The following is a 12,140-nucleotide window of genomic DNA, read 5'->3' as shown; positions in this document are numbered from 1 at the left end:
ATTCATGCCTACAAAATCCATCCAGAACAAATTCAGTTTCCTTAAGGCATTAAAAGTCTGAAAACCTATGATATTAATGGTATGCTTTTGAGTGTTCAACCTAGATGTTGATATCATTTTTCTGGACAGAATTTCAACATCTGACCCAGTCATCTTCTTCAGGTAATGTTAGCTATATTATTCTGCATAATTTCTGCCTGGACTCAAAGATTAAATATTTATTTATCATTACTAATGGATCATAATTAAATATTTACCACTACTGCTATAAATATGTATAAATAGAAGCTCCACACCAATACTACTTCACAGTTTGGTGGGAGACTAGGCAGCAAGTCATGTAATAACGCTAGTTACAGCACCTGCAGAAGATGACTGTGTCAGTTGCCGAAATATTTTACAGAGAAATTACACCTCAGCTAAAGACCCAAAAGCACACAATTAATCAAACATGCTGAGAGAACCTGACAGTATTATCAATTTCTTTTAAAGTTGTCTTATGACATATTTTTACAAACTTAAATCTTTAATGTTTTTTGTTAAATATCAGTTTCATCATACAAAAATGAAGAAAGCATTAGGAGGTAAATAGTTGCTATTTAATATGACGTAGGAAGCAGCAGCAGCCGTTTTTAATGTTTCAGCTTTTAAGCTGATTACACGGTGTTAAATTAAGCTTGTGGAAACACAAATAGCATATAGTACTGCAGTAACAATTTATTGTTAATACAATCCACAGGTTTAATAATATATATAAAAAAACTGAATCTTGTTTGTTGGTGCACAAAAATACAATGTTCTTACATTGAATCCTCTTGCTTGTCATCAGGAACTAAGAGAGAATAACGAAGTTCTTGAGAGAAACAATGTAGATGAGAGTGCACAAACAACAGTTTGTCAGTACTAAGGATATTTTTGAAGGGGAGATAATTGATAAACTAAGAAAATTGAATGTCTCATGCAGGATAATAATAGCAGTGTAACCAATGATGAACAAATACCATTTCAGCATTCTACTTACAAATTTAAACTATAGTTACACACATTGCAACAGACACGTAACAGTTAGCCATGGGGACGATAATGGAGGTTTTGTGACAGAAAAAGAGGTTTCAAGTAAGCAGTGGAGAGTAAGTCTTGATAAAGTTTTGTGTCTATGCTACTAGACAGAGGTTTATTTCACCTCACAATTAATGGATCCAGCAACCAAGAGATAAAGTGTTGCCATAAGAAATACATTATGTAGTTATAAAGCATTTTCCAAATAAGGTTCAATAATTAAGTCCACCGCCATTGTAAGAAACAAGTGAGGGTTGTAGGCTTGTGGTCCATCAGGTAAATTGGCTCAGTGAGAAACCTTTTATCAAGGAGTCACATTGCTTATTCAAGAGTTTGAGGCAGCATGTAGTGTTGCGCATTGTATAGTTGTTACAAGAACACTATTATGCTCCTCCAGGAATTTGATGTTCTGTGCTAGAGGAAGCAGGTCAGGTGCTCAGGTAGGCAGCAAGAGTCATCTAATGACATTCTTTAAGATATGGCTGCAAGTCACAGGTGTACTGGTAGTTGGTCATAGTGTTGGTTCACCCGATGTCAGATGATTCAATGACAGAATGGTGGCAGCTGGTGTGAGTGAGGGAGGGAGACTGAGTCGTTACACTATGAAAAGAGTTGTAGCTCAAAAACTAATCGATTTTGTGTGCTGTTACAGATGCTTATGCCCCTCATATTTATCAACCATAGGTATACTGTTTTCATTCCCATTTTTGTTTAGAAGGACACATTTTTCATAAAAAGCACTCAGATTTGTTCATGGCAGTGTACCATAAGCTACACACATATTGATGATACCACTTCCACTAAATATATAGCATTTAATAGCCAAAGTAGTGGAAGGTAGCAAAGAGTGGGAAATGACTGATCTGTATAAGCACCTCAGCATTTAGCATGGGATATGTGTCAGACCCAAGTGATCATCACCTTGGGATATGTTTGGATCACTGTTGTAATGTACGCAATACCAGTTTTCGTCTCCAGAACATAGTTTCTGGATTCACAGTGCTTTTGGCACAGCGATAGCAATCATAATTTTTAGCAAGCTATTTTAACTGGTTGTACACCCCACAGAGGCATAGTCAGGATTGGAAAATGATGTAGGCTTGTAAGTCATATGTGGTACTCAGGTTTAGAAAAAGAAATCATATAACTTTGTTTGCTCGTGTGGGGGAGAGGGGGGGGGGGGGGGCATTACATGGCAAGGATTCACAAGGGGGTGAAGAAGATAACTTCAGCAGCCACAGACTATTCTCAAAGGAGAAGGGAAAATTGAAAGGTGAAGGAACTAAGCCTTTTAGCGTCTGTGTCTGGAAGATATGTTTGTCAGTTGTGGATGTCAGAGCCCTCAGTGTCCGAAGTCAGGTGAGCGTGTGATGTCATTTGATTGGCAAGGTGACTTTGCTGATGACAGTTCAGTCTATTCCGGCATGAACTGGTCAATTGTTGTCATATCAGCTAAAAGGTGATGGATGAAAAAGGCGACTTCGTTGTAAAATTTTAATATCCCCCTCTCCCTAAAAGAGTTCACCGTGTGTGTGTGTGGGGGGGGGGGGGGGGGGGGGGGAGGTTGATTTCATTTAACAATTAAGATCTTGGAATATGAATATAACTTTTACATTACCATGTGATGACTGCAGTCATCAACACAGAACTGACAGTGGCGGCTTTACAAAGGTAGGTGAAGCTAGTTTCAGAGACAGCTTTAAGGATTACTGAATACAGAGGGAGAATGGAAGCATTGTAGGTCAAATTTATTACAAATTAAGTCCTTTAAGTAACATTGTAGCTGTTCAATTGATGAAGGAAAAATGGCAAACCTGAAGGGGCACCAAATCAGCTACTTGATAAATCTTTCTGATCCTCAAACAATTTACACAATTGTGAAAGCAAGATAATTAAGTTCAGTTAAACTAAACAGGAAGATTGTAAAAATAGCTCATGACAATAAAACAACATCAAACAAACAAATAAGGACAATAATAAAGGGGTGATGTTTGAAAGTCACTAAAGTAAGCAATTCATAAGACAAATATAAAATAATAGTTTTGATTAAAGATAACAGTTATTAGTTTTGCACTGGGACTTGGCCAAGACGTGTGGTCAGCTGGAGTGGCTACATGGGTTCTACTACAGAACTTGCTTGTGAAACATCTCATTCAGAATAGCAAGCAGGATGAAAATCGCTGCGGGAACAGTTATATCAAGTAAAATATGGTAGAAAACTGTAAAATGGGCAGCAACTCTTATCTAGTGATTTGTTGCTGCTCCTGTGCCATCAGGTTATCCAAAGACTTGAATAATTCAGTGTTGCTAGCAGTCGTGTTCTGGAGGGTTTCAGTTCTCTTCAAGTACAAGATGTTCATTTAAATCAGTATTCCAAAATATCAACAACTGAACCATTTTAAATCAGTTAAACATTTAGGATTGGAACACAAATTGCAGCTCCTCAAAATTCTGAAACAAATGAGTGGAAATGAAAGCAGTGTAATAGAAAAATTGTGTGTATATTGATGTTGACATAGATCATGAGTATTTGGCAACTGTAAACTGCATGTTATAACCATAGTCAACTTCAAGTGCTTTCTTTCTCATCATTGTCGATCCGGAAAGAAAGTGCCTTACAAAACACAGCACACACCTGAATAAAGGGGCAAATCATCAGTCATTCTGAGGATTAGTGTTCCTGAAAAGTGTTTATTGTATAATGGTTCAAATGGCTCTGAGCACTATGGGACTTAACATCTCAGGTCATCAGTCCCCTAGAACTTAGAACTACTTAAACCTAACTAACCTAAGGACATCACACTCATCCATGCCCGAGGCAGGATTCGCACCTGCGACCGTAGCGGTCGCGCGGTTCCAGACTGAAGCACCTAGAACCGCTTGGCCGCCAGCGGCCGGCTATTCTATAATTATTTTAGGAATAAATACATGAAGCATTGTATGAAGTATTGATGACATCCATACTACCGTTGTTGTTCTGCGAATGAGTAAATAAATAAATCGTTGTTTAAAATAATTAAAGTTAAAACAAAGTTACCAACAAATAATAAGCAACTTCCCTATACTGACACTCCAGCCTTATAGTTTCTTATTTCTGTTAACGAAGTTGTCTGTCACATCCAGTGGTGTAACAGATACTGAATGACGAATGGCAAGAGGTCTAATCCATTTAGTCTTTTGTGAAAGGATAAAACATAATTATCAACCAAATTGAACAGATACAGCAGCATACATTATTCATTTTTAGAACTTTAAATGCTTATAATAGATAATGTAATAATGGTTATGTAACTTTGAAACTTGCCTGTCCTGTTGAATTTTGCAGGTATACCTTGATTCTCTTTAAAGTAGAGAATGACCTCTCTGGTGTGGTTGTAGTTATAGAAAGTGTGGCTGATGTTTTCAGAAACTTGTTGCTGTTTGGATACTTGTATTTATTGCATAATTGCAGGATTTAAATAGCAGATGAAGATCTGGAATCTTCATGGCCCAGAACTCTTCTCATTCTTCACTATTTGAAAGTACTTCACTGGTTGAAACTGGGAGCAGCAAAGAAAATCCAGAGGGAAATTTCTTATGTTCTGTAAACTTCAACTCTATTGTGACAGAATTTAAAAATGGTGTAAAGAGTGCCACTTAGTGTTACTTTTCAGGATCACACATCAAGTAGTTTGGTCTCTTGTTTTGGATCTTAACCACCTGGGAAACTAAGATTGAGGTGTCCAGCTGCTGACAAATTTCATTGCTCTCTCAAAAAAGTCCTGAAAGTTTTTTTAGTGTCAGACCTCAGAATTTCCAATTCTTTTTTAGTGCCATAAGCTACTTTCGTGGCTTCTCTCAACCACAGTTTTTGTTTCTGAAGAATTTTGCTTTTTATACAACCAAATCCAAAGACCTTAGCTATCAGTTAGATAGGGGTGTCAAATTCACAGTACAGAATGGAACACATTAAAAAATTTTCCTCTGTAGAAATCAGTACTAGCATCAAATCTTTCAGTCCATCCAGTTGCACAAAGATCTTTCAGGGTTCTTGGATTAGATGATCCATCATGATTGTTTATGCAATCTGTAAAAACATCTTTCCTTTTTGTGTACCTAAAAAAATTATGTTGTTGTTGTTGTTGTGGTCTTCAGTCCTGAGACTGGTTTGATGCAGCTCTGCATGCTACTCTATCCTGTGCAAGCTTTTTCATCTCCCAGTACCTACTGCAACCTACATCCTTCTGAATCTGCTTAGTGTATTCAACTCTTGGTCTCCCTCTACGATTTTTACCCTCCACGCTGCCCTCCAATACTAAATTGGTGATCCCTTGATGCCTCAGAACATGTCCTACCAACCGATCCCTTCTTCTGGTCAAGTTGTGCCACAAACTTCTCTTCTCCCCAATCCTATTCAATACTTCCTCATTAGTTATGTGATCTACCCATCTAATCTTCAGCATTCTTCTGTAGCACCACATTTTGAAAGCTTCTATTCTCTTCTTTTCTCAGCTATTTATCGTCCATGTTTCACTTCCATACATGGCTACACTCCATTAAAAAAATTATGAACGGGCTTAAATTTGAGACATTGAGCTCATCAGTGGACACAGAGTGCAATAGGGTGTGTTACTCTGACTTCATCTTGCAGTCCTTACAGCTTCCCTGACATTGGTGGAGTACTATCATAAACTTTACCTCTTAGATGTTGTGTACCTATTCCAATTTCTTTGAGCTATTCTAACAGATAAGATGCTACATATTTTCCAGATAAATCTACTGTTTGTAGGAAGTCTTCCCTTAGCAATTGTGATTGCTAGTTAACATAACCAAATACACTGAGTAGTTTTTGATGACAAAAACAATCAGTTATTGATAAAATTATTTGGATGAATAAAATCTACTCGCCAAGTGGCAGCAGAACACACACAAAAAGACTGTTGTGATTGGCAAGCTTTCGGAGCCAGTGGCTCCTTCTTTAGACAGAAGGGCTGTCACCCTTCTTCCTTCCCCTTCAACCCTTCTGCCTGAAGAAGAAACCCCTGGCTCCAAAAGCTTGCCAATCACAACAGTCTTCAGTGTGTGTTCTACCGCCGCTTTATCTATCCAGTTATGCAGAGTAGTTTGTTACATCCCACTGATATTAGCAGTCTTGTGAAATAATACAGAAAAACACTTGGATATGTTTACTTTTTTTTCTTACATTACATGATTCAGTAATTTCATTTGGTGTGGTAGGACTTGTATGCAACATGGAAATGAAGTCCCATGCTTCTTGACAGAGCATAGGGGAATGATACAGGAGACCCACATCACTGTACTAGGCAAGGTACTAATGGAGGTGGTTTGCCATTGCCTTCCTCTGACTGTAATGGGGATGAATGATGATGATGAAGACGACACAACAACACCCAGTCATCTCAGGGCAGGTGAAAATCCCTGACCCCGCAAAGAATTGTTCCCGGGACCCCGTGCTCGGGAAGTGACAATGCTACTGCCAGACCACGAGCTGCGGACAGGACTTGTGTACTTATTCCTTTTTTGATGACTTTCTAACTCGATGTCTGCATTGGCATGGAATCTTAATTTAGCCCAAAGGTTTCTTCAATGTGGTCTAGTAGTTCTTGGAAAGAATTATTCCAAAATCCTTCCTTTCTCTTAAAGCAGGTTCTTGTCTACCACATAAATAACATTTTTAATTATGAGTTTCAAATTCTTCCTATGTTATACATGTTTCCTTAGTTCTCATGATCATTTCAGTTGTCAACAGATGTCTGAGCATTCTTTTTTATAGATAAAAATAGATCTGCATAAAGAATGTAATTTTTATAATACTGATATATCAAAATATTATACTGCATTCTTCTGACTGTTATATTTCTTTTTATACATTGAACCAAGAGGTTGAAAATTCATTCCAGCCTCTAACCTTTAAAATAAGACACTAAATTTGCACTAAGTCACATCATCAATAGCAATGTGTTGTAGCCTCATCCATTTAGAGAACCATCTATGTTGAAATCTGAGGATTTATCCCTTTTCCTGATTATGTTTTCAGTCTGGAAATGTGTATGCTGTGAATCAAAGATAGCTTCATTTGACTATCAGTTGGTGACCAGTTGTATCTATTAAATAAGAGACACAGTTGTCTTCAGTATAATCCAAGAAATAATGGAGTCCACAAAGAAAGCTCTATTACTTGGAAACTGGGCACAAGGAATGGTGCTGGGTTGCACTTATTTAGTGGTGGTGGAACAATTGGTGGTTTGGTTGAGTAGCGAGTGTGATCTCAGTATTTCCTCAGAGCCCTTCAAAACAACGAAGCCACCTTCTCCATGATAATGGCTTGTGATTTGCACTCTTGTAATTCAAGTTTTCAACTTCTATAAACTTTGAACATAATTTTGCCATATCAGACAGTGGTGAAAACAATTTAGTGAGAATGTCTGAACATAGCAAAATAATACAAACACATGACAGAATCATTCAGTAGTAGAGGCATATAATAAAATGTGGAGGAATAACTAAGAGAGCAAAACAAGGCTGGTTAATTATGGGATAACAGGGAGCATGCAACATACAAATGCAAAAATAGTGACACATTAGTAGTACAGGGCCTGCTAGTCATGTCAAACTAAGATATAACCACATTAGAACACAGAGTCATGTGCAGTGGACAAAAGACGTCAGCTGTATGGCTGACATTGTTTGATGAAGTCCAGGTGTCCACAACAGGTAGGCTATTTTCCATACCAACAATCCAGTGGGGGATAAGGTCTGTAAGGCAGTACTGATATTAAACAAGCATGTTTAAAAACCTATAAGGCACAGAGGCAACTTTAGAAAAATGGCACAAATGCCGCACTTAAGCAAAATCTTCTAGCTGTCAGGGCCTGATTGTGGCAAAAACACTGTAGAATCATCAGCAAGGCTACGCAGTAGCTTTTGTAGGGAGCACATTGTGCTCATGTAGGAGCGATCTAGATGCTTCTACAACAATAAACTGGTAGCCAAGATCGCAGGAATTCTTTTTATTCCATGATTACCGCTTTCGGTGAAACTAAAGCCGCCATCATTGGATCTAAGGACACATACAGGTTACAACATCAAAGAAAACAATGGTGATATTAATGGTTGCCTATAACACACAGGCCTTACAAAATTATCATAAGGAGCACATAGGCATCCAAGGGAGATGACATTATAAATGTTGAATGTCTCCATCACATACAAGTGCAAGCTAGGTAGTACCGCAACTCCGGCTCTGTTCTTACACAGTGTAAGCCCGAACAACAGGGACTTATATGCATCGAGAATAGAAAACAGTGCATTGGGAATGGCTACATCTACATCTACATCCATACTCCGCAAGCCACCTGACGGTGTGTGGCGGAGGGTACCTTGAGTACCTCTATCGGTTCTCCCTTCTATTCCATTCTCGTATTGTTCGTGGAAAGAAGGATTGTCGGTATGCCTCTGTTTGGGCTCTAATCTCTCTGATTTTATCCTCATGGTCTCTTCGTGAGATATACGTAGGAGGGAGCAATATACTGCTTGACTCTTCGGTGAAGGTATGTTCTCGAAACTTTGACAAAAGCCCGTACCGAGCTACTGAGCGTCTCTCCTGCACAGTCTTCCACTGGAGTTTATCTATCATCTCCGTAACGCTTTCGCGATTACTAAATGATCCTGTAACGAAGCGCGCTGCTCTCCGTTGGATCTTCTCTATATCTTCTATCAACCCTACCTGGTAAGGATCCCACACTGCTGAGCAGTATTCAAGCAGTGGGCGAACAAGCGTACTGTAACCTACTTCCTTTGTTTTCGGATTGCATTTCCTTAGGATTCTTCCAATGAATCTCAGTCTGGCATCTGCTTTACCGACGATCAACATTATATGATCATTCCATTTTAAATCACTCCTAATGCGTACTCCCAGATAATTTATGGTATTAACTGCTTCCAGTTGCTGACCTGCTATTTTGTAGCTAAATGATAAAGGATCTATCTTTCTGTGTATTCGCAGCACATTACACTTGTCTACATTGAGATTCAATTGCCATTCCCTGCACCATGCGTCAATTCGCTGCAGATCCTCCTGCATTTCAGTACAATTTTCCATTGTTACAACCTCTCGATACACCACAGCATCATCCGCAAAAAGCCTCAGTGAACTTCCGATGTCATCCACAAGGTCATTTATGTATATTGTGAATAGCAACGGTCCTATGACACTCCCCTGCGGCACACCTGAAATCACTCTTACTTCGGAAGACTTCTCTCCATTGAGAATGACATGCTGTGTCCTGTTATCTAGGAACTCCTCAATCCAATCACACAATTGGTCTGATAGTCCATATGCTCTTACTTTGTTCATTAAATGACTGTGGGGAACTGTATCGAACGCCTTGTGGAAGTCAAGAAATACGGCATCTACCTGTGAACCCGTATCTATGGCCCTCTGAGTCTCGTGGACGAATAGCGCTAGCTGGGTTTCACATGACCGTCTTTTTCGAAACCCATGCTGATTCCTACAGAGTAGATTTCTAGTCTCCAGAAAAGTCATTATACTCTAACACAATACGTGTTCCAAAATTCTACAACTGATTGACGTTAGAGATATAGGTTTATAGTTCTGCACATCTGCTCGACGTCCCTTCTTGAAAACGGGGATGACCTGTGCCCTTTTCCAATCCTTTGGAACGCTACGCTCTTCTAGAGACCTATGGTACACCGCTGCAAGAAGGGGGGCAAGTTCCTTCGCGTACTCTGTGTAAAATTGAACTGGTATCCCATCAGGTCCAGAGGCCTTTCCTCTTTTGAGCGATTTTAATTGTTTCTCTATCCCTCTGTCGTCTATTTCGATATCTACCATTTTGTCATCTGTGCGACAATCTAGAGAAGGAACTACAGTGCAATCTTCCTCTGTGAAACAACTTTGGAAAAAGACAAAAAGTTGCATAGTGCGAGATTCGATCCGGCGACCTTTCGATTACGAACCACAGCGCTTACCGCTGCGCCACTAGCCACTAGCCCGAATCTGGATTTGTGTAATAAAATCTAAAAAAGGACAACTGATTGCTGCACTCTATAATTTATAAGCCACATAACAGTCGCTGAGTGCACCCACTTTCTGAATGGAAGGTAACCTGACTCATGGATTTTTATGAATGGCATTAACTTTTAATTAATACTGTTGGACCAAAGCATCATTTAAACTTTATTTGATGTTTTTCTACTATTGTAAACGTAAACAATCCAGTACTGTTCCAAATGTTCGGTTGTAAGACTGTGTTTTTGATCACTCAAAACATTTTTATAAGCAGAAAAGGGCCGTTGTACATCAACTGAGGTAACTGGGCAGTATTTGAATTTGCATGCTATGTGGGCACTTATTGTTGAGGAGTTCACTAGAATAATTTTATTCATTAACTGAATAGATTCATTCAGCGCCAAACCTTAAATTTTGAGCTTTTTAATACTTGCAGGTATAGGGGAAAAATGAGTGCTGATCACAGCAATGTATGTTTTAATACCAGAAGCATTAAAAGCTTCTTTGCACTGGCAAACTGCCAAAGCCTCTGCACTCCCAAAGTCATTTACTACCCTCTATTGGCCTCAGAATGTTCATTGTAAAACAAAACAGCTTTGACCTACATACCCCATCGAGTTACCACTGGTTTGGTAGGTAAAGCCACATTTGGTAGTTTTCTTTGTAGGTCTTGACATGAGCAGGAGCCTTTAGAAACACTTTCTTTGTGGATGAAATCAGGTTATTCACATTCACAAGTGTGGAACATACTTCTTCAGCAAGGCGATTTACTCCATGAGCAAAGAACATCACATGTATCAAATTGGGATAAAATACTCAGAGGGCTTTTTCGTGCTTTGATCACACAGGGAACAGCATCTGAAATAAACACAAACACCCTTTCATCTGCAGAAGATTGGGAAATATTTTTCTAATTCCCTCATTCACAAAAATGCTTTATTTTTTCAAGTTCTTTGCAGACCACTAAATAGGAAGAAGAAGGCTCTTCTTTTAAAGTACCAACTATTAATTCTGCATGTTATGGCCACAACTGTTTGTAGTTTCATCAACTGAAATCAAAAAATAATGCTGTCTTTGAGTTCATTACGTATTTCTTCCAGAAAATTTACATAAATTGTCATTATGTAATTTTTATGCAATGTTGATTCATCTGATGTCTTTTGATTTAAGCAATATTTGCACAGGAAGCCTTTGAGGATATAGTTTGTAAGTTTGTAAAGAGGAATATTGCTTGCAATGAATTCTTCACATAGATCCATGTTAAACTGACTTTCTTGGTTACCTTTGGACAAATCCCTGCTAATGCAACTTGCTATTGACAGGCTGGTGTATTTGAAACTTGTTTTTGCACGAAAGATTTTTCTCGCAAACTCGACAGTATAAAACAGTTCCATCGTATGTAAATGTTCCAGGATTGTCAGCTATCCATGAAATGACATTTCTTCTTTTCGGGCCACATGGCGCACAACACTTCACACACTACACATCATAAACATGTTCACCTGTGCACAAGTAAATAGAAAGATAAACTGAAACAATGGACATGTGATTATAAGCTTGCGTAGTTTAATTTGCTTATTGCCGACATGTACGGTATGACAGTAGGGGGATTAACTGAGGGCGACGGTGCAGGAGCATTGACTCTGTCTGCCTTTTCCTGTTCCTCTTCCTAATGATTTTGCTAGGCAGTGGTCTCTCAGTTAGCGATTGCACGCAGTTCTAGGTCGCGGTCAATCTGTGAGACATCAAAACTAGATCGAGCTAGAGACCGCCTGCCTAAATTTTTAAAATATTCTAAACATAGAGTGAAAATATGCATCGTCACTAGTTTTTTAGCCTCTATTTATAACATATGCATTGAAATGACAAATTTATGTAAAAGAAGTGAAAGAAACCACCAGCACACATTGAAATTAAATTTATTGCAGTACGGCCCCTGTAATCTGTTACATTTGGGACTGGGGTATGGATCGGGATGCAAAAAAGGCCAGATTATCAGAAAGTACAGAATAGCACGGATGTATGTAAAACAAACAACCTCTGAACTCAA

At 38.7% G+C, this 12,140-nt stretch overlaps 1 protein-coding gene across 1 annotated transcript in view; it reads left to right on the top strand.

The window, feature by feature from the left end:
- Positions 1 to 12,140, top strand: part of LOC126417162 (dynein axonemal heavy chain 2) — a 959,377-nt gene that overhangs the window by 168,435 nt on the left and 778,802 nt on the right. The window lies entirely within an intron of this gene.

This window comes from Schistocerca serialis, chromosome 8, assembly GCF_023864345.2.
Source record: "Schistocerca serialis cubense isolate TAMUIC-IGC-003099 chromosome 8, iqSchSeri2.2, whole genome shotgun sequence".
Taxonomy (NCBI): Eukaryota; Metazoa; Arthropoda; class Insecta; order Orthoptera; family Acrididae; genus Schistocerca; species Schistocerca serialis.
This window is presented reverse-complemented; position numbering and strand designations above follow the sequence as displayed.